The sequence below is a fragment of the Pteropus alecto genome, unplaced genomic scaffold (genome assembly GCF_000325575.1).
Source record: "Pteropus alecto unplaced genomic scaffold, ASM32557v1 scaffold86, whole genome shotgun sequence".
NCBI lineage: Eukaryota > Metazoa > Chordata > Mammalia > Chiroptera > Pteropodidae > Pteropus > Pteropus alecto.
The window spans coordinates 9,389,678-9,411,841 of record NW_006442109.1 but is presented as its reverse complement, the minus strand read 5'-3'; the positions used below and the strand labels follow the sequence as shown (position 1 = coordinate 9,411,841).

At 46.0% G+C, this 22,164-nt stretch overlaps 1 protein-coding gene and 1 pseudogene across 1 annotated transcript in view; one reads left to right on the top strand and one right to left on the bottom strand.

Annotated features, from left to right (window-relative positions):
- The window catches only part of MEGF11 (multiple EGF like domains 11), a 325,200-nt gene extending 303,585 nt beyond the window's left edge, over positions 1–21,615 (bottom strand). The window contains exon 1 of the mRNA XM_006920242.3: positions 21,521–21,615. The gene's annotated coding sequence lies outside the window, so the exon portion shown is untranslated. The remainder of the gene's footprint in view (positions 1–21,520) is intronic.
- Positions 5,188–5,306, top strand: LOC112469618 (annotated as a pseudogene).
- Positions 21,616–22,164: the final 549 nt, after the last annotated feature.

Sequence of the window (22,164 nt, the reverse complement as noted above, 5' to 3'; positions counted from 1 at the left end):
CAGTGTGACTAACAGTATCACCATTTTACGGATGAAGGAATGAGGCCCAGAGAGGTTAGCTAATGTCACTGAAGCCATGCTACTGGTAATTAGAGGACTCTAGCCTGACTCAAGATCCAATGCCATAGTGTTATAACCATAATAACACAACCGGTAGTATTAAAAAAGGCAGTTGTGACCCTGGAGTAGATAATGCCACCTCCATTTTACACAGCACTGACACCCACACAAGGAAAAGAGTGTGCTCAAGTTCACTCGCTGTTACTATCACCTAACTTAGCAATACTATGTGCCAGGCATCTTGCTAAGTATTTAGCATAATATCACATTTAATCCTCACAACACTGTAAGAAAAGTATTATTACTATTATTATTCTCACTTTACAGATGGGGAAACTCAGGTTTAGTGAGCTAAAACCAATTATCCGAAGTCATTGCAATAAATGCCAACCCAGCAGCCATACCCTGTGCTTCATTCCCAGAGCATCCTCATTTTTGTCCAGGTGCCCACTCCTCTCCAACATGACTATGGGAAGCATAATCCAAGTGAATTTTCATTACTTGAGCCAATCGCGGTCATCTCTTTCATCATGCCAGTGACTGGTTTAGGAAGGAACATGGGACACAGTTCTGGCCTATAAAACATAAGGAAAGCCTGCTGGAGGACTTCCAGGGAAATTTTCCTTACTCATAAAAGGAGATGCCCAGATGGATACCCACTTTTTCCACTGGACATTGTCATTTCTGAATGTGATGACTGGAACTACAGCAACCACCTCACCACCGTGAGGCACTAGCCGACATGCTGAGGAGAGCAGCCAGAGAGGTGGAAAGTACCCAAGCTCTTATTATTTAAGCCCCTGATGCCGTGCTTTTCTGATACTTGCAGCTAAACTGATATAGCTAAAGGGAATGTGAACTTCCATCTCTCTGGCTTTAGACTCAAAACTAGACCGCTTGAGTCCAAGCTCAGAATTTGTATCTGTATGCTATCTACAGGTTAAATATCAGGCTGTCAACCTAGACTGCCCAAGGATAGTTCCATCCCCCTGAATTGGGCCTACCTATTTCAATCCTAGGTAAAAAACACAAGCTATGGCTCGGCCCAGCCTGGCCACCCAACCATGACTCCAAGCCCTGAAGGACAAGGATCCCAGGAGGGGCCCTGAGCAGACACAATGGAGAGAAGATCCTAAAGCCAGCCCCTGCCCCTTGAGAACCAAGTCTTGTTTCATTCTCCATTTCCACTGTCTTACTCTGTCACAGCCCCATAAATCTCTAGTTTATTAATCCTTTATATAAAGCAGTCGATGTGGAATCTTGGTTTACTCCCTGTTCATAAAACGCTAAGAAATTAAAGGTGGAAATTACCCAGAAGGGCACAGAGCCTCCACTGGGGAGCCCAGAGCGCTTCCTGGCCCTGAACCAGGCCCCCTCTGCCCTTCTCACCTACATAGTTCAGGATGCAGTGATGTCATTGCATTGTCCTCTCCCACAGCCCAGAAGCAAGGGGCTCTTCCCTGAGGCTTACACACCTCTGACCCCTACTTGGCACAAAGCAGGAAAGAAGGCGCCACTGTCTCCCTGAAAACCCATTTCAGAGTCTCTTACTTTCTGGAAATTTTCCTCATCTTAAATCCCGTTGCTATACCTGATGGGGGTGGCAGGGGATGGGTCAGGTTGAGGACAAAATGTAGAGAGCTGATTAAAACAATTCAAATACCAAAATATCTAACAAACCCAGAGACATGACCAGGAGGGAAAATGGAAAGTTTATATTAAATGACTTTACCTACCTAAGTGTCTCAATTGCCTAGGATCATGCTCATTTCTCAAGCCTCTGAGGGCACTTCAACATCACTTCACCCCAACACTCCCCCAGATCCTCCAGGCACTCTGAACACTGTTGATCTCTAAAATCCAGCAGAGCCTGGATCTTCCTAATGTAACCTTGGATGGGTCTAAGGTTTCCGAGGTTCTCACATCTCACAGTCCACCCCAAAACTGGCTGCTAAATCCCACCTCTTCCTCACAGGAAGAGCCACAAACAAGCATCAGTGTCTCATATCAAGGGCAAAGACTATCCTAGTTCAGCATAAGAACACATCTTTAGCTTGACTACATGCTAGAGATGGCACTGGGTAGTGGGTCCCTGTTTGGCCAGGTCCCTATTCCTGATGTTCTCACTGTGGTTTTGAAGTTGTAAAACTGTAATAAACAGAGTACCAGGAGAGGAGAAACATAGTCACTTAGCCCAATGGAGAGAGGGGAGCTCAAGGATGGCTTCCTGGAGGAGGCAGTATCTGGGCTGAATTGAGAAGAATGAGTAAGACTCAAGCAGACTAAGGAAATGGGGAAGGGCACTGCAGTCAGAAAATAGTATGAGCAAAGGCACAAAGCTATGACACAGCATATGTGTCCTGGGAGCAGAGGGGCGAGAAGCAGGTTGGTGCTACCACGGTATAAACTATGAGGTAATGGGTGATGGGAAAAGGACAGGGAGAGGCAGCTGGGCCTTGGCTGCTATGCTAATAAGTTTTTTGACTTTATCCTAAGGGCAATGGGTAACCGTTAAAGGGTTTCTGACCAGACAGGGACATGCTCCAGTTTGCTCTTTAGAAAGATCCCTTTACCTGCCATGGGGAGCATGGACTGGAGAGGGACAGAAGGCAGGAAAGAGACATCACAGGCAAAAGACAGAGAAGGTCTGAAGCAAGACGGAATGCTCTTTGGTCTGGGGGAACAAGCTGTGTCTGCCCTCAGTACTATTCAAGGACACAAATGGGGTCTGGATGGAACAAGAAAGAGTGAGGAGACAGGTTGGAGGCTCCATGGGGCATGGGAAGGGCTGCACCAGAGGTAAAGGAAGCAACTCAAATCCCAGTCTTTTGGCCCATGAGGGGTCCCTGTGAGCCTCGGTGCCCACCTGGCCATAGTGGCTGTTTGCAGGCAGTCTCTCCATCACCCCGTAGCCTCTTGACCCCTCCTGCCTCTGGTCAGCCTACAGCTCCTCTTCCTGCCTGGGTTGGGGAGGACACTTTCCTTGTCCACTGTCCATTTCCCCCATAACAAAACAGAGCTGACCTCCATTATACCTCGTCATACTGGTTATTGAGTGTTCACTTCTACCAGACACAGTGCCTCAAGGACAGGGATCATGTTTTCTTCATTCCTAAGGCTGATGCTACTCAAAGCCTGATGGAAGAAACTCCCTGTGTGGACTGTGTGACGGGTTTCCTTCTCATTGTGTCCAGTCTGCCCAGAGAAGATGTGTTTCTGCCAACATGGGGGCCGACACCTATCTCCTTCCAAATCACTCTCTCCACCCCCACCAAAAAATACCACCAAAACAATACCCTCCAAACTGATGTTCCCACCATTTCATTTCCAAATAAGAAAATTGACAAGCATGTTTTCAGCACCTAACATGTGCTATTATCTCTCTCATAATCCCATAGAGTAATGACTGTTGCTGCCATTTTACAGGTTAAGAAATTGAGATTCAGAGAAGCTAAGCCACTTGCTCAAGTCACTCAGCTCAGAGTCCTAGCCTAGACCTCCGAGCTCTCCTGTGCAGTCCATGAGCATGTAGAGAAGCCCTAGTGTGACCTTGGGGTGTAGAACCCTTCTGGCCTCAGTTTTCTCCTCCAGAGATTAGGGTATCCAGAGGACCTCCCTCACAGGGTGGTTTGAGAGAACTGAATGAGACAATCTACAAAGAAGTGGGCACACAGTACCCTCCCACGCACGATCATTGCCCTGCATGGCTCAATGCTGTCTAGAGGGCAGGCTGCCCTCCCAGCGCTTCCATGGACTCTCGCACACAGTACCCTCCCACGCACGATCATTGCCCTGTATGCTCAATGCAGGCTGCCCTCCCAGCGCTTCCATGGACTCTATGCCCCTCCTGGGGAGGGCAGAGAGAGGCACACTCCAGAATGATAAGTGAACCAATAAACCAAATTTTTGTCTGGGTGGGTATAAATTATAGCAGGAAGCATTTGGGGTTGGTGTCTTCTGTGGCATTAGAAGTATCATTAATTATGTATTAAGTGTTTGAAAGGAAAAGACATCAGTAGCCTATAGGATGTATTTGCATAGTAATGGAGGATTGATTAGATAAAATATCTATACTGAAGGCTACTTGGATTCAGGTCCAGGGCTTCACAGTGGTGGTAAATTACAGTCACAAAAATCTCTGCAATAGTAAATAAGGTGCCCCAGTTGCTGAGGGGACTCTCACTGCCTGCTGATGAGAGTTGGGCAGCCACCTGGCCAGGAAGGGGAAGCAGGGCAGGGCCTTCTAGTTGCTGGGGGTCTGGTTTTCTAGATGGGTGACTCCTCTCTCCAGCCCAGCCTTGAGCTGGGCCAGAAACCCCTGCTCATCTCAGTCTGCAGATGCTGCAAAGAAAGGCTTGAAGCTGCTTCCTAAAATCTGGACTTTGCTAAAGGCTATTTTGCAATTCCCTCTGGAAGTTAGATGCCCAAGTGAAAAGAAAATGCATATGTTGCTTCCTAAACTGTAGTCTGTGTGTCCCCTTTTAATGAGAAGATGGGGAGGGGTGGAGGAGAGTTACTCCCACTCTTGAGGAGATGAAGGCCACCAAATCCCCTGTAGACTGGAGTCCAGGCACACTGCCCAGAAGCACAGGGGCAGGCTCCTACTTGAGCGGTAGTGACAATATTAACAGACAACATTAATGACCGCTTTCTGTGTGCGAGGACAGGTCTATGCCCACTCACTGCATGGATTAACTCCCTTTACCTTCAAAGGAGCTCTCTGCAGTAGGTGTTATCATAAACCCATTGTCAGGTGAGGAAACTGAGGCCTGGAGAGATCTCCCCTAGATATCAGCTTTGCTCACTCCCTCACCTCCTTAGTTTAAAACTAGAACCATATCCCATCACTCCCTCATCATATTTCCTGCCTTTCCCCCACCACATTACTTGTGACCTTCAACTATGATCTATCATCTACTAATTTGGTTTATAGTCTGGCTCCCTGCACTAGAGAGTAAGTTCCACAAGGACAGGGATTTCAGTCTGTTGGTCTTGTATCATCCACTGCTATATCCCCAACAGCTAGAATGGGTTCAGCACATTGCAGGTGCTCAAAAAACATCCACTGGATGAGTAGAGGTCGAGTCACCTGCCCCAGATCACCCAGCTTTTAAATGGCAGAGCTGGGTCTACGGCCATGCCACCCTGAACAAGCCCGATCTTGTCTGATCTCAGAAGCTAAGTAGGGTTGGGCCTGGTTAGTACTTGGATGGGAGACCACCTAGGAAGACCAGGTGCTGTAGTCGTAAAATATAAAAAAATAAGGGATTATAAACTGACAAGGTCCTTGTAATCTGTGAGGTCAACCAAGAGATGCCCCGCCTAAAATAAATAAATAAATAAAAATAAATAAATAAAATAAAAAGGTTAAAAAAATAAATTAAAATTAAAATAATAAATGGCGAGCTGGGGTGCAAACCAAGGCACTCTGGTCCCTGACCCAGGGCTCTGAATTACCACCCCTCACTCGGGAAAGACATTCTCCTTTCTGATGAAGACATACACAGGTGTTATATGGGGGTCCAGCCTCACCACTGCTGAATAAAACCATGGACAATGGTGATCTCTGAGCTTTTTGTTCCCCTGAACTGAGGTGGGAACACCAGGCTTCTGGGAACAGCTCTGGTCTGACTTTTTGTGGGCAAAGACAAGCAGACCTGAAAGAAGCCCTCTCTGAATAACCCCTGTGTTATAGACTGAATGTTAGTATCCCCTCAAAATCATATGTTAAAGCCCCTACTCCTCAGTGTGCTTGTATTTGGAAGTAATTTAGGTTAAATGAAGTTAATAACTAAGGGTGGGGCCCTGATCTGATAGGATTATGGATTTTATTAAAACAAACAAACAAACAAATACCAGCGTGCTCCCTCCCTCTGGAGCACCTATAGAGAAAAGGCCATGTGAGCATACAGCGAGAAGGCAGCTGCCTGTAAGCCAGGCAGAGAGTCCTCACCAGAAACCAAATTGGCAACAATCTTGACCTTGTGCTTCCAACTTCCAGAACTGTGAGAAAATAAGTTTCTGTTGTTTAAGCCACCCAGTCCACAGCATTGTGTTATGGCAGCCCTAGCAGACTAATAAATACATAGTGTCAAGGCTGAGTACTGAGTGGGTCTCTCACCTGCTCAAGAATGATGATGGCTTCCTACTACATGCAGGGTAAGGTCCAGATTCTAGCACCTCGTCCCAATCATGGATTAATTAATGGACTAATGGTGGCTGAATCAGACCCTATTATATGCTTTCCAAAATATGCTCGGCCCCAGCTGCCTCCCAGACTGTCAGCTACTTTCTCAATGGACAGCCAGGTCACTGCCACTGCATGGTCTCATCTAACACCACCAGCTGTCAGCCTCTCTTTGGGTGATGGCCAGGCTCTAGCATAGCCTCCACTGCAACCACCACAGGAGCCAAATCAGCTCCAGCGACTGGGTTCGACCCACTGGACCTATCGTGGTGCTGGGGGCTCTCACCACATCTGGACTCAGCTGAGGTGCCATGTCACAGGGCATGGATTCGGTTTCTCCAGTGGTTGCCCAGAGGAGCCAGGTGATATGACCCAGAAGTGCAAAGGTGTTGATACCCAGGGGGTAATTTTGGACCATTGAGAGACCAAAATGCTGGCAGATAAACTCTCTCAACATTTGTTCTGAGTCACAGTGGTTCCACTCAGTTTCACCACAGACATCCCTCATGACTAAGCAACCAGAGTTCTTTCTTCACAAAGGTGTGGCTGGCTGACACTTGCTTTTTTTTCCTCCCTTGCCTCACATCCCTTTCCCTTTCACTCTCTTTGCCCTACCCCTAGTAAAGCATTAGCACCAGTTTTGCGTCAAAGATCTGTTTTCTGGGAACCCAAAATCTGCTCAGCATGGATGGCCCTTGGTGCCCAGCAGCACCTTGCTCAAAGTAAAGACGCACAAGAAAAAATGAACTACTTGACTTTGAAAAGGAAATGAGATACTGTTGATGCTTTGATGGCAGGGAGAGTGGGGACTTGAATCCTTGGAGACACAGACAGGACTCTCCTGTTTCCTATGATGTCTCTGCAAATGCTTCCACCTGTGGGAAGACAGCCCAAGTTCTCTGGGGACTTGACTTCCTGAAAGGCATTAAGAATACAAGCCTACTGTCTGTTGCTGGTCTGAGGAGCGTCTGATAAACAATTTATACTAGGGTGTAAAAGATACACTAGTGGAACTTCTGTTTTCTAATGGAGCCCATGGAGACTGGCAATGCTAACATTTACTGAGTCTTTAGTATGTTCCAGGCACTAAGCTAAGCAATTTACCTGCATTGTTCATTTAATCTTCAAAACACCCTATGTACTATTAATAATATTAAGTACTATTATTCATCTCCCTTTTACAGATGAGAAAATGGTTGCCAGAAACCATACAATTAGTACTCAAACCCATATCTAAGGAGAGAATGTTGAGCTCAGTGATGGCCCTTAAGGAAGATATTTTGAGGGTATAGCTCTCCTAGGAAAGATTTTTGAGTAGGTATTTTCTGTGGCATTAGAAGTATCACTAATTATGTATTAGATATTTAAAAGGAAAAAACATCATTTGCTCCTTTGTTTCCCATAAGGCTAGTCCATCATTTGCTCCTTTGTTTCCCGTAAGGCTGGTACAGAAGTGCTGAAACATCCAAGGTGGGCCTTCCTTTTCATCCCCCGGGGTAAGTCGGCAGAGGCTTGAGAAGCAGATGACACTGCAAAAATTGGACTGTATTTGTCCCTGGCTATGAAGCAACATAGTTGACTGTGGTCAGAAAAGCAACTACACATGGAATAAGAAAATCTTCTCCCCCAACTGCCTCCTCCCAGGGTCCCAAGGCCTCTAGCCCCTACATTTGTAAACAAAAGGAAAAACAGGTTTTGGTGGCTTCTGTCCTCCCCTAGCCCCTTAATTTTGGGAAAGAGCTCTGGACCAGAAAGAATAAAAGAAAAAGCAGCACTTCTTAATATAATGACCTTCAAGAGGAACAACCACATTTTACTTTGAAAATTGCAGAACTAAAGTCTACATAGACTCTATGTAGAACTATTGTCTACATAGAGTCTATGTAGACAATGCAAATGATATGCATGTGATATGCAAATGAAAATGCAAATTGACCAGGGCAGCCTGAGGGCCTAGTGTGCCTCTAGAGGGAGGTAGAGAAACAAGGACTGAGGGCAATTAGGCAGGGCTCCATTTTGGTGGCTTGGGTCAGGGACCTGGGGTCAGGGACCTGGGGTCAGGAACCCTGTGAGTGTTCTGTATGGGAGAACCCTAGATCCAGGACTCTGTGCACTGTAACCCTTCCCAACCTCATGGAGCTCTCTGGTCACACCAGCTCTGTACTATATACACGTGTGTGTGTATACACTTACACAAAACCACTGTCACCACACAAACACACACATTAAAGCACACACACACTCACAGAAACACATACTAACAGTTATGCTGTCATGGAAACACAGACACACAGCCACTAACAACACGATACTACCATTCCAACACACAAACACAAACACAAAAACACACAGGCTCATTCACATACCTACCTACACCACCACACATTCGATAACAAACACGAGGATGAAAGCAGACAGCTACAGACAGACACACACAGAAATACACCAACACAGACACAGAGACCCACACAGAAACACAAACATATATACACACATCCCTACCAATGCACTGTAGCCAGTCAGATAAATCTACTTGGAAGAGAAAGAAATCTGGATGTATTAAATATCTCCTTTATGCCAGGCACGGTACAGGAACTTTAAATACTCATTTAATCCTCACAAAGCAACGTTAAGAAATGGAGTAATTATCTCAATATTTACTGACAAGCCAAAGGAGGCCCAAATGTGAACTAATAGGCCCAGGCTTACCCAGTAAGCAGCAAAAAAGAGAGTCCCAGTTTCATTTGGTACCGATGCTGCAACATTCCCCTCCCCAGTGGAGCCTTCCCTATACATAGTAGGACACAGAAATTACGGCCAATTACTTTTCCACCTCGTGGTCCTCCCCAGCCGGTTGTTAACCCCATCTAGCTTCCTCAGAGACACTCTCACTCTTCTCTATCCTACCCTTTCATCATGTCAGCTAGGATGCGCTCTACAGTGCAACCTACATTAATTCTGGCCTATGTATAATCTAATTTGGAAATCTACTGAGGGAGAAAGGAAATCATTTCTTCAAACCCAGATGCAATACAGACTGGATTTTCAGTTGCTACCCATGGCTGAGTGAACATTCACCCTAGAAGAATGCCTCTTTCCCCCAAAGTATAGAAACTTTAAATGCTACCTCTCCGACCTCTTCCCACACATACATTAAAAAAAAAAAAAAAAAAGTACTGTTCAGCTCAAAGAATGGAATAAGATAGTCATGAGGATATAAAGTATAACACAGGGAATACAGTCAATAATATTGTAATAACTATGTATGGTGTTAGATGGGTACTAGATTTATCAGGGTAATCACTTCATAAATTATATAAATTTCTAATCACTATGTTGTACACCTGAAACTAATATAATATTGTATGTCAACTGTAATTGAAAAATAAATTAAAAGAAAAAGAATGAATAGTATTTCTTACTTCCTGTCATTAAGTCACCATACCGCCGTGGACAAGTCACCCACTGTCCCAGGGTCTCAGTTTCCTCATTTGCCTGTGAGAGGTAAGACAAGCTGATTCCCCAGACACTTTCCCTCTCCCACCTTCCATCTTCCTGATTGCTCACGAGCCTGAGGCTGATAGTTGCCCCACAGTGAGCTACCCCACAGTGTTCCTCGGAACTGTCCCTTGGCCTTGGGGACTCACTGCTAATGCTGAGATCTGAAGAGAAGCTAAGGCTTGGACCCCTGCCAGGGAAAGACAAGGTTGGCCACAGCCCCAGGGTCAGGATTCACCCATTGCCCCCAGGCCAACCTGTGACATTATGTGCCCCTCATAACCTTGAGAGGTTCATAAGGGAGGTAATAAGTATAATAGGTATAAGTATAACAAGGCTGTGATCAGAGCAGGCCACAGTAGTTGCAGAATGCCACACTGTTGGTTTTGAGTGTATTTTAGGACCTCAGATTCTTTCCAAATTAATATTTATGGGGACTGGCATGCCATTTATTTGCATATGCAGATTATTGCTCATCCGCTGCAGAATAAAAAAATTTAGCATGTTTTTATTTATTGTATTTATTTTAAGCTTGGATGATAAACCAGGCAGGTCAGGCAGGGGAAGGGCAGCTTCCAAGGGCAGGAGTGGCTTTTAAATTTTTGCTCTAAGGAAAGGTGGGTCCTAGATACACAGGAGTAAGTCATCCCTACCCTGATCCACAGAATCAATTCCAGGACAGCCCTTCTGAGGTCATCCCATTAAACCTCTACCTCAGGAAGCCTGGCCACCTGACATGGCCCCATACAAGACTATGGGAAACCAACCCTGCCACTGTCACTCAAGATCACTGACAAGAGGTAGGCAACAAGTTTGAGGTGTTACCTTGGGCCAGTCACCCAAGCCCCTGTTTCTGAGGATGACAACCTGCCTTGCAAAGTTGTAAAACACATACTTTAGAGTAATAGAGCTGGATGGTAGTAATGGTCGCAAATTAATGAATGTATTTAATACCACAGAACCGTACTTAAAAATGGTTAAAATAGTAAATTTTATATTATGTATATTTTACTCCAATAAAAATAAATTTTTAAAAAAACACAAACTTGAAAATAAATGCACCCAAAAAGCGCTTGCTAAAGTGTGAAGCCATAGTAAAGGTAGGTGTCATTAAGGTATCACGCTTGCCTCTCTCCTGCAGTAACCAGCATCCACTCTCCCCAAGGGCCTTCAGGGAAGGCTCTATCCCCCTGCCACTGCCTTTTGAGGATCTGGGGACCATGATTAAGTTCTATCCTCCTCTTTACCAGCTTCACTCCTCTTTTCTGCACCAAAGAACACGTCTTAACAGCTCCACCAGAAAGCTCTGAGTCTGCTAGAGATTCCTGAATTACCCCCAAAGTCCTTGCACTCTGATAACTCAAAGAGCCCTGAAGACTACTGGTGAGGGTCTGTAGGTAGGCAGGAAGTGAAGCCTAGTGGGAATTTCATGAGCTTTGACTCAGTCCTACTTGAGTGGAATACACATGCTGCCAATGACCAATAAGACCTTGACCTGTCAATTTCTCTGAGCCTCACCCTTCACATCTGTACAATGGGAATAATACTATTCTACCTCCCTCTTGAGACAATGGCACATAACAAAGGTTGAAAACGTGGTTTCTATTCTGATTACAGAACAATTAGCGGCGTTCTGGCATTAACTCATTCAGACCACTAGGGGCGCTATTTCAGAGCTCTCGAGGCTTGTCTTCAATCGCGGCTCCTTAGGCACTGTAAGAAATACACATGGCGTTGTGCTTTCATTTCAATGACCAAGCAGTGACAGTCAGTTTCAACACCCAGCTTTGCGTCAGGATATGCTGTTGCACTAAGATTAAACAGAGCTCCTTTAATTGTTGTGGGCTAATGAGGAAAAAATAGCCGCCTAATGCACAAATGCTTTTGTGCTAAGTGCCACCAAATGACCCTACTGCAGGTTATAGGAACAAAGATTTCAGTCATTCCCAGTGAGAAAAGTGGTGGGAGAGTTGAATCACCAAAGAGCGCATGGTGGAAGAAGCAGCCAAAATGCTTCACGAAGCCAAAACCACAATCATGTCACATGGGCTGATTTAGTCTTAGTGGAAGAACAGCATTTACCGTGTTAAATTAATACTGTTAATCTGAATGTTGTTGGCTTTGTAGTTTGCATTTTAATTTATAAACTTGTGTGAGAATTAAGGTTATATAAGAGTTATATGCATGTTATACCTAATTTTGCATTTACGTATGTTGAAATATTATTGTATTAATAATTTAGGATAATATTAAAGGTCTGTGGGAATCTTTTTCTCCCTTTAAAATGGAACTATCTGTACATTTCTCAAGTTTTAAAACCATTGGCCTAAAAATTAATGCAGAGACCAATCTGGGGAGTAGCTAGAGTCTCTGAAAGTCAGGTTTACTATTTATTTTCTTCTATAATGGATGGGGAGAGGGGACATTTGGTTGAGAAGAAACAGTAACAGAATAGGCAAAGGTTAATGACTTACCCACGGTCACTCACAAGTCAACCTCCTCACCCAAGATTTCTGTCTTAAATGGCAAGGAGGTCTCCAAGATCTTGGGTGAATTCCTTCCTCCTTGCTCCTGAAACATTTTATTCCTCACTGACTGAGAAATGAAAGCTAATTAAGAGTGGCTTCCTCCACATCCCAGCTCCTCTCCCTCTCCACTCAGAGCCAAAGTTGCATCCAAATCTTGGGGAAAGGTAGATTCCTCTCCCAGCTACAAGCAGAGGCTCCCAGAGGATCCCAGCTCAAAGTGCTCCAAGAATGCCCAGAATAAAAGATTTCCTGTTGTGAAGAAACAATGGGCATAGTGAAAAGAAGGCTCCACCCACAGATCCCTGCAGAGCCCTCCTTTTTCCCAACTCTGGCACCAGCACAACCAATGGGTAAACACTGAGCCCAGCTCTGTTCTGGGTCCCAGAGATGGGGAATAAACCAGTTTCAAGGAGCTGGTTTGTTAGAGAGGTGAGAACTACAAAGTGGACAGGAAGCAGCCAGCAAGTAATTAAGGTCCCAGTTGTGTAGTGGAGAGTTATAGGAACTCAGAGGAGAGGAAAACCAATGACAGCAGAGATGGAAGCCCACTGGAAGATGGGGGACCAGAGCTAAGCTGTGAAAGTCAAAAGGCACCTGGCTGAGTGGAAGGAAGTGGTTATTTCAGGCAGTGGCAACAGGTGTGAAAAGGGTGACTCTTTCTGAGACAGTGAAGAGGCTGAAGATGAGGAGACCTTACCTCCTACCAAGCTCTCCTCCTCTCCACTGCTGCTTTCTTGCTGATCTTGCTTTCTTGATGACTTACCAGGCGAGTGTTTACCTCAGGATCTTTGCACTTACTATTCCTTCTGCTCGGTGCCCCCAGATATCGACATGGCATCCTTCCTCTCAGTTTCTGCTCAAATGTCACCATCAGAGAAGCCTTCCTTGATCATATTGTACAAAATAGCAGCATCCCATCACCATATATACCTCTTTGCCTTGCTATTTTTCTTCACTGTAACCATCACAAAGTATATTATATACTCTGTTTTTTACCATCTGTGTCTCCTCACTTCAAAGCAAGTTCCATGAAAGCAAGGACTTTGTTTTGTTCCTATTACATTGAGCATGTGGTCAATGTTTAGTATTTATAGAATGAATGAATAAATGAGAGGAAAGAAGAAGCCACAGAGGATGAAAAAATGCCAGTCATAGTTTCTGAAACTAGCAGAGACTTCCAACAGACCACCTTCTTATTGATAAGTCAGTAGTTTTCTTTCTACAGGTAAGACTCCTGAAACACAGAACCAGATGGTGGCAGGTTGAGGGTGGATGAATACAAAGGGCAGAGGAGTTCAGAAAACCTGGCTCAGACCCAGCTTGATTCCACTAGCAGAATGTTTTAGGCTCTAAAAGGAATCTCTGGCCCCAGCTTGAGGATGGCAGGAAAGACCGTCAAGGTAAAAAGCTGAGTGATCAACAGAAGCCACAACCTAACAGGAGGCGAAAGCTCTCAGGAAAGAGTCAAAGTAAATGTCAGAGTTTTAAAAAACACTCTCTGGACAAAAGAGGGCCCGAGACTTGTCAGAGACAAGAGTCAGAAAGAGGCAGGAGGACACAGCAAAGGAGGAAAAAGAGACCGAAAGAACAGGGTACCCATAGGGTTGGGAGAACCTTAAGAAGATGTATGAAACAGAGCACAGAGGAAAGAACTTGGCCTTGCCCCTCACTCTGCCTCCCACTGGCTGAGTGAGCTTTGGCAAGCCACTTAACCCCTCTCGGCCTCCACTTCCTCATCTATAAAATGACAAAAACCTTGACCTCACAGGGTTAAAAGGCTGAGTTAAAACAGCTCCTAAAAAATCACCTAAAGTAGTAGCCAGTATAGGGCGGGCATTCATCAGATTTAGTCCTTTCTACAAACTGAGGTTAAGGGAAAAAAGGTGAAGATTAACTGACTTTTCAAGTAAATCTTTTTTATTTTCCTTATTCTTGTGATTTATTAATTTAATAAATACTTATCAAAGGGCCACGTGCTTGCTGGCCATAATGTTGGGTACAAAGAAGGGTCCACCTCACCCCATCTCGGGCCTGCATGGTCTTACATCCAGTTGGAAAGACCAGGAACATTCCAAGAAAACGCTGAACAATGACACCAGCAGCACATCATTAAGTACCAAATCTGTGGTGTAGGCAATTATTGCTACAGAAGTTCAGGGGAAGGAAAGATCGATGCTTCGAGATCACTGTGGACTCTGGTGGTCGGGGAAGTTCTAATGAGGATGCAGCTCTAAACACTGGCCTTGAAAGGAAGAGTGGTTTGGGTTAAACACAGAGGAGGGCAGAATTAGCCATGGTAGTGAATCCTAGCAAGTAAGGATGCAGGCTGGTCTGTTGTGGAAGCTTTCAAATATCTATTTGAGGAGTTTGTGCTTCATCCAGTGAGTACTATGGAAAAGAATGTAAGGTAACAAGTGGATAAAAGTAAAGTTGTAGGATGACTTGAAGGAGAGAGATATGGGAGGTTGGAAAATGACATCTCAAGCAATATTATGTATCTACAGCCATGGAGTCCAGACTCGCTGCCGCCTCTGCCCTAGAAATTACAGACTATCCTATTTGCAGAGCCCCACAGACTGCTCCTAGAGACATATACCCCCAGGATCTCCATACACTGCTCCGAGAATGGGATATTTGAGCAGGAGGCTACAACCATTACCTAACATGAGACGGAAAGAACCTGAACAAAGGAATGTCTCATATCAGAAAGATATATCCAAGAAACAATGAAGACCAAAAAATGTTGGTGATTGAATACTGGAAATAGAGGAAGGAGGCAGGCATCGAAAGTGTTGCTAAGGTTTTGAGCCCAACATCTGGGAGGATGGTGCTGCCAACAACAAAAATGAATAATACAGAAGAGCAGATGGCTTCAGAGAGGAGAAGACATTAGATTTCATTTTAGGCATATGGATTTCATGAAGGCAGCCAGATATCCAAATAATAATAATAATATCTGATCAACAAAGTATTTCTGAAAACTGAAATGTAGTACGAAGTGGAGCTTGAATTGTCATCCAGAAGTGGAAACCAGGAATCGAGGACTGGCACAGATGCCACTGGGACCTGTCTCCCAGAACCACAACTGGCCATATTTGGAATGACTATCAAATATGCTGTGATCGAAGAGGTGAAATCTCATGTTGGCCTAATGGTCCCATTTACCACTGACAAAAGAAAAGCAAGAGGAAGCAAGTTGGATAGAAGACGTTCATAACCCATCCATATATAAATACTCAAATTCCATTATGCACCATGAACCATTTCCTCCAGGAAATTTTCCCTAACTACTGGCACCCACTGATATCACACTCCTTCTACCATACTTGGTCTGCAAGTCCTAATTATTTTACTCCTAGTTCTGTTCTCTGATTATTTGATAGTCTACATGGTCTAGTCCTCACGTGTCTCCTACCCTAGATTATAATTCTTTAATATCAGAGATCGAATCTTCAAATAATCTTTTACTTCTCTTAAACCAATCAAGTATAATTACTGGGTTAATTCAGATTTATCTTCCCAATACATTCGCATTGTATAGATGGGTATACTGAGGCACAAAGAAGTGAAATACTTTGCCCAAGGTCACAGGGCTAAAAAGGAGTAGAAAGAAAATTTAAACTCTATAGCAGGTACTGTTGGTTGCTTCATTCCCCCTTTCAAAAGTGCCCTAAATTTGTTTGTCTCTGTGGTTCAACACACACACATCAAAATTATTTTAGGCTAATTATAAGGATTTTCTTTCCTTGACTGAGGTTGGTGAATGCATGGGCATGTGATTCACAATTTCAGCCAATGAGACACAAGGGAAAGTCTGCTGAGGAGCTTCTGGGAAAGTCGCCCTCCTACCTTTCTGTTTCTGCACATCATTGTGAGGGTGTAATAACTGGAACTGTTGCAGCCACCTTGTGACCTTGAGAACAAGGAAAGATGAAAAGAATCTGCATTTTTGCTTATGCTGTTAAACCACTGAAAGAACCAAGCTTGGGGCAGACATAGCCCATGCCTCTTATAATGGAAAACACTAAATTACTTATTGTTTCAGCCAGTCGAGTTCAAGTTTTCTGCTACTTGCAGCCCTGACTGATACTTCGATCAAGATTCTTGTCACTACAGATACCAAGCATTGTGGGAGATATATAACAGGCAAAAGTCCTGGCCCCTGCCCTCATTGTGCCTATACCAAGATTAGACATTCAATAACTATTCAATCTATATTTAATTAATTGAGTCTCCTCTTGCTCACCAGTTGCAGGGGATATATTCCCTGAAAGTATCTTTCTTTCCTTTACTAAGCCTCACTACCTCTAAGTTTCAGCATCTCTTTTTGACTGCGGTCTCAGCATTACTAACCAGGTCCTTCCCCATCACTTCCCCCCACCTCTGAGGATCAAGCTAAAAGCGAGGTACTTGCACTTGCTCCAGAGAGACCATCATTGAAACTCCGCATTCCTAAATATTTGTTCTTTGAAATGTCTTTCTCAATTAGATCTCATCCAAATGTTTGAGAGTCAGGCTGAATTCCAACTTCCTGCTCCAGAACAGACATGTTGAGCCTGCATAATTACTGCAGCCGGCTTTATTTGCTATAAAAACATGGATTTTTTGCTACTTCTCAACTGTAAAATAATCAATAAATAGAATCCAGATGAAAAATGCCAGCATTTAGAAGAACAACTCTTTTATAATTCTTTTCTTTTGGCTCTAATTAACACATCGGGGATAAAGTGTGCTGTTACATTTATCCAACCAGCTAAGTTGAAACTCAAACTCTCCTTTCCTCCTGCTAAGATGCAGCTTCATGTCAGAAATATAGGTGAAACAGACAGACAGAGTTTCAAAAACATGTTGAAATGCTCAAAAAACAGATCTGTAAACCCGATATGGATTTCCTCCAACCTCTCTCTATTCACACTGGCTGTTCAATTTACTTCTTTCTCCCCTAAGAACACATTGCATAGTTACTGTCAAATGAAACACAGATAGTCCCATTAGCAGGAGAAGCAATCTCTCTGACTTCCTTTTAAATGAAGAAGACATGCCTTTTTGGACAATGACCACCCAGGCCATGAAAGTTTCATGAGGGGCTCTGAGAGTGGCTGACACCTTTTCAATTATAACACTGCTACAATAAACCCCTACAGAGCCACAGGGCATGGAGTCTGCATCCAAAACATGACACCTATTTATTCCCTAATTATATTGCAATATATTCTCTCTGTGTGTGCTGATGAAGATAAAATATTCTTTTAATTCTATGGCCTCCTGGGGCGTTAGGGGGAGGGGATTGTACAGGCAAGTTCTGGGAGTTTCTAGAGCTAAATCACAGCCTTTGTTAGATTTCAAGAAAATCATTCACTTTCCCTATTCTACCACAGTGGTTCTTTAACTGTGGTCCCACGAGTATCAGCATCACCTGGAGACTTGTTAGAAAAGCAAATTACTGGACCCACTCGACCCACTGAATCAGAAACTTTGAGGGTGGATCCCAGCAATCTGTTTTAATAAGCCTACATTGAAGTCTGAGAACCACTGGTCTACAAAATAGGAAAAGAAGAGTGTCATTTTAAAGTGAATCAGAGATCAGGGATACCTGGTCTCCACAGGGACTCTTTCTGCAGAGTCAGGGCTCCATTTACCCATCTGTACAATGTGGCTACAAAGTTTACCAAGTAGCTGTGGATGCTGTAATTTAAGAAGCACATGGTTACCTGGCACCAGTCTCTATGGATACCTAGCATGATCACAGTTGTCAACACTCACCAGCTCCCTCTTGTCATACCCTGATTGGCAGAAACTCTGCAGAGCAGCTCTCCACTGCTATATCTGAGGTCATTAATGCAGCTCCCTCTGGGTTACCCTTGGCAACCAGAAACCGGGGTCATGGAAGCCCACAGAATGTCTGAATCTCATAGCCAACAGCTTCAAGCCTTTTCACCTTGGAGCCTTGAACCACTAAAGGGGAGGCTCAAGATTCTCTGTGTTATATTGTCCAACTTCAGCACTTTTTCAGACATTTTTTGTGTATTTGCTTCCACTTTGCAACTAGACTTTAAACCTGTAGAGGACAGAAGCCTACAATGTCAATATCATGTAGTATAAGACTCTGCCTGTCCGGTTCACTGCTTTATCCCCAAGACCAATGCCTGGCACAAAGGTGGAGCTCCAGAATTATTTGACTAAATATTCCCAATGCAATAAACGCCCTGCCTATAGTAGTTCCAATAGTAGGTATCTAAATTCTAAAGTTATGGTTAGGAAGGGGCAAAGAAACTACAGTTCTACAGTTGACCCTTGAACAAGGTGACCTTTGAACAACACAGTTTTGAACTGTGTGGGTCCACTTACACTTGGAATTTTTTCAATTAATATACAGTTGGCCTGCCATATCCATGGGTTTGGCATCTCCAGATTCAACAAACCTCAGATCAAAAACACTATTTTCCATCTGCTTGGAGTACATAGATGCAGAGGGCTGACTGCATACATTGTTCTACTCCATTTTATATAAGGTTCTTGAGCGTCCATGGATTTTGCTATTCGCAGGGTCCCGAAACCAATCCTCCACCGACATACCAAGGAAGGACTGAAGTTTGGAGAAGTCAAAAGTTATAAACGGATTTTCGACTGAGGAGGGTGGCACTCCTAAGCACCCCCCACCCACTCATGTTGTTTGAGGGTCAACTATATTTGAAACCCTAGGGAACAATGAGAAAGAGGAAAAAGAGAAGCAAAAGCCTGAATATTTCAGCTGGGAGCCACAACTTTTGGTTCACGGGATGCTGACTTCCCAGCCAATTGCTCATCCTAGTTGTAGAACTAGAAGACCTTTTGGGTTCTGAGCTTGAGTTCGGAGCATCTGGGTCTTCTAGCTACCCTAGTTCTTCTCACTCAAAGGACAAATTCTCATTGGCCCTAACCTTGCTGTCCTTTGGCCAGCCACTTAACAATGTCTGAGCTTTCCTGCCTTTTAGTACTCAGGGCTTGTCCCCACAATCCTCCCTTAACTGGAAATCTACCTAATGCTTAATTCCAAACCCTCCCTATCCATAATCCTGCATCCTCCAAAATCAATTTCACCTGAGAACGCCTGTACTTGCCTACTTGACTTCAAAACAATGGCTACTGCTCTTTCCCCATGGATTGAGCAGCAGGGGCTGAATGTAAGGGCTTTCTTTACCCCCAGATTTAAATGCTGGCACAGGATAAATATACAACAAACTGTCACCAAAGTGATTATCCTGGGAGATGATCACAGCAAAGCACATAACAAGAGAATCCAGAGATGGGTCCTCTGCCTCAACCACAAACACACCTACTCCTCAATCCTGTCAAGGGCTTGCTGTGGCCGGACTGGGAACACTTACCCTATGCTAAGAAAGTAGTAACGTCATCATAGAGTACCAAGAAAAGCCCTGAACTAGGAATCGGGAGACCTACCGATTCCTTTCCACCTTTATCTCTAATCTTTACATTCCTTTCCACCTTTAGCTCTAATCTTTATTTCTCTGGGCCTCAGTTTGCTGATCTGTGCGATGGAAAGAAGAGGTGGAGACTGCAGTGGTGGACCTTGACTTTCTAGCGGCTTTAAACAATTATGTGAGCAAGAGAGGTGGTTTGTGGCATGCACCAGGGAAAACCCGCCAAACGAGCTGAAGATGGAGTGCTTGCAGGTGGTCGGTTCAATACCCTCCGGGGACTCTGCCCAACCTGCAGGGGAGATCTGCGTAGCCCTCAGATCTCGGTCTCATTAAACCTGCTCTAAAGCCTTTCAACCGAACCTCTCCAACAGCACTCCCACAAAGAGGGGGGTGAGAGGCCGGGGCCCTGCTGGCTCCGAAAAAGCCGCATATGGCGGCAAATTCGTGCCTCCAGGACTTCAGGAGCAAAGGACCCGTGCCCCCGGCAGGGTCTGACAGCCCCGGCCAGCCTCCTCTCGCAGCCACCTGGTCCGGGCATTAACCCCTACTTTCTCGGCAGAGCGCGGGACAAGCTCTTATGCCCAGGCACGAGTACCCTTGCCAGAGCGAGCTAAGACGGCCAGGAGCCCAAACCGCCCAAAAGCTTCCTCCAACTTGCTGGAGGCCCTGCTCTATACGTTCCCGGGGAAACGGAGTGGGAGATCCTGAAGCGGAGCCACTTTGAAATATTTTTCTAGACCACAAGAGAGTCAGACCAGGCTCGCAGCGCGGGCTTGCGGGGACCGATCCTAAGAAGCGGCTACGGTCAGATGGAGCCGGGGGTCCAGGTTCGGGAGAGAGCAGCCAGGGCTCCGGGGCTCCGGGGCTCCGAAATGGTCAAGCCGAGGCTCCGCCCTCCCAGGTTCCCGACGCGTGATGGCTCCGTCCCACTCACGGACCTTGACGCCCGCAAGACACGATTTTTACATATCATAAATCGTATTTTTTTTCTAGCAAATTAGGAAAATAAATCAAGCCCATGAGGAAGGCGGCAGCGCGCTGCGGCTCCAAAGGGCCACAAAGACCACCCATTTCCCCACCTCCAACACTACCGCCACGGCTGGACGAGAAGTTGGGAACTTCGGGACCGCGCTCCAGGCGCACACTGGTAATGACTCGCTTCTCTTAACTTAGGGTGCAAGGGTCGCCGCTGAGGGCAGGAGGGACATCTGGGAAGTCAACTCAAGTATCGGATGACTCGGACTTCCCCTAAGGGAGTCAGGCGAGAAAGAAATAAAGACATTCCACATAGCGCCTCCAAAAAGCAAAAGCGCGCAAGGCACGGGCTGGGGCTTGGGACAGCGAGGCGCACAGCTGGCCGGGTCGGGGACCTGGCCGCGTCCCACAGGCTCTGCGCCTGGACCCCGGCAGGGAGAGTGCCCGTTGCATTGTGAGCAGCGGTCGCGCCCGGAGCGGCTTGGGGACCAGAGTCCCCAGACTCTGAGGGGCGGGCGGGCGCCCTCCCTGGGACAATCGCGCCGCGCCACTGCGCTCCGGTCTTCCCCAGCCGTGAGCTCTGCGTCCCGACTGCGGCTAGAGGGCCAACGCCTGCCAGGGCCAGGGGCCGCCCCCATCCCGCGTCCTGTCCGGACCCCCCGGCGTTCTCCAAACCCTCCCCGCGCCGAACTCGGCTTCCGCAGCCGGGACCCGGGCAGGGCAGCGGGAAATCCACGGAACCGGTGGAAAGTTAGTCGCGAAGCTGCAAAATCTCCTCGCCGACCCCCGTCCCCCTGTACCCCCGGTGGTCCGAGGCTCCGCGTCCTCGCAGTCCGTGCCCAGTCACCTACCTGCTTCCGCGGCCCACTGGGGGCTTGGCCGGCCAGCCACGCGATCCGGTCCTCCGGAGCCCAAGCCACACCAGAGCGCCGGGCCAGGAGCCAGAGCTGTGAGCGGCCCAGAGCTGGGCGGCGGGCGGCGGGCGGCGGGCACCGCGAGCGAGTGAACAAGCCGGCGGGCGGCGGGAGCAGCGCCGCTGCTGCTGAGCCAGCCCCCACCCTCCTCGTCCCTCGGTCCCTCCCTCTCTCCTTTCCTCCTAGCCGCCCTCCTCCCAGCTCGCGGCTCCCTCCCTCGGTTCCCTCCTCCTTTTTTTTTTTTTTTTCTTTCTCCCTCTTCGGTCCTTGTAGACTCTGCTCCCTCACTCTTTTTTCTATCTTTTAGTCTCTCCCTCCAGCTTCCTTTGGGATCCTTTTTCTCTGATTCAATCTTTTTCCATCATCTCTTCTCACCTCCCTTCCCCCTTTCGTTCTTGTTTCTCTCCAATCCCTCTTTTCTCTCTCTAACCTCTCTATCTCTCCTTGCTATTTCCTCCCCCTTTTAACCTTTTCCCGTCTCTACACTCCTTTCTTATCCCTACTCCCCCTCTCCCTCCGGGTGGGTCATAAGCCCAAGTCATTCAGCGCATGGAGTACTGTTGTGGTCACAGGCTGTGGAC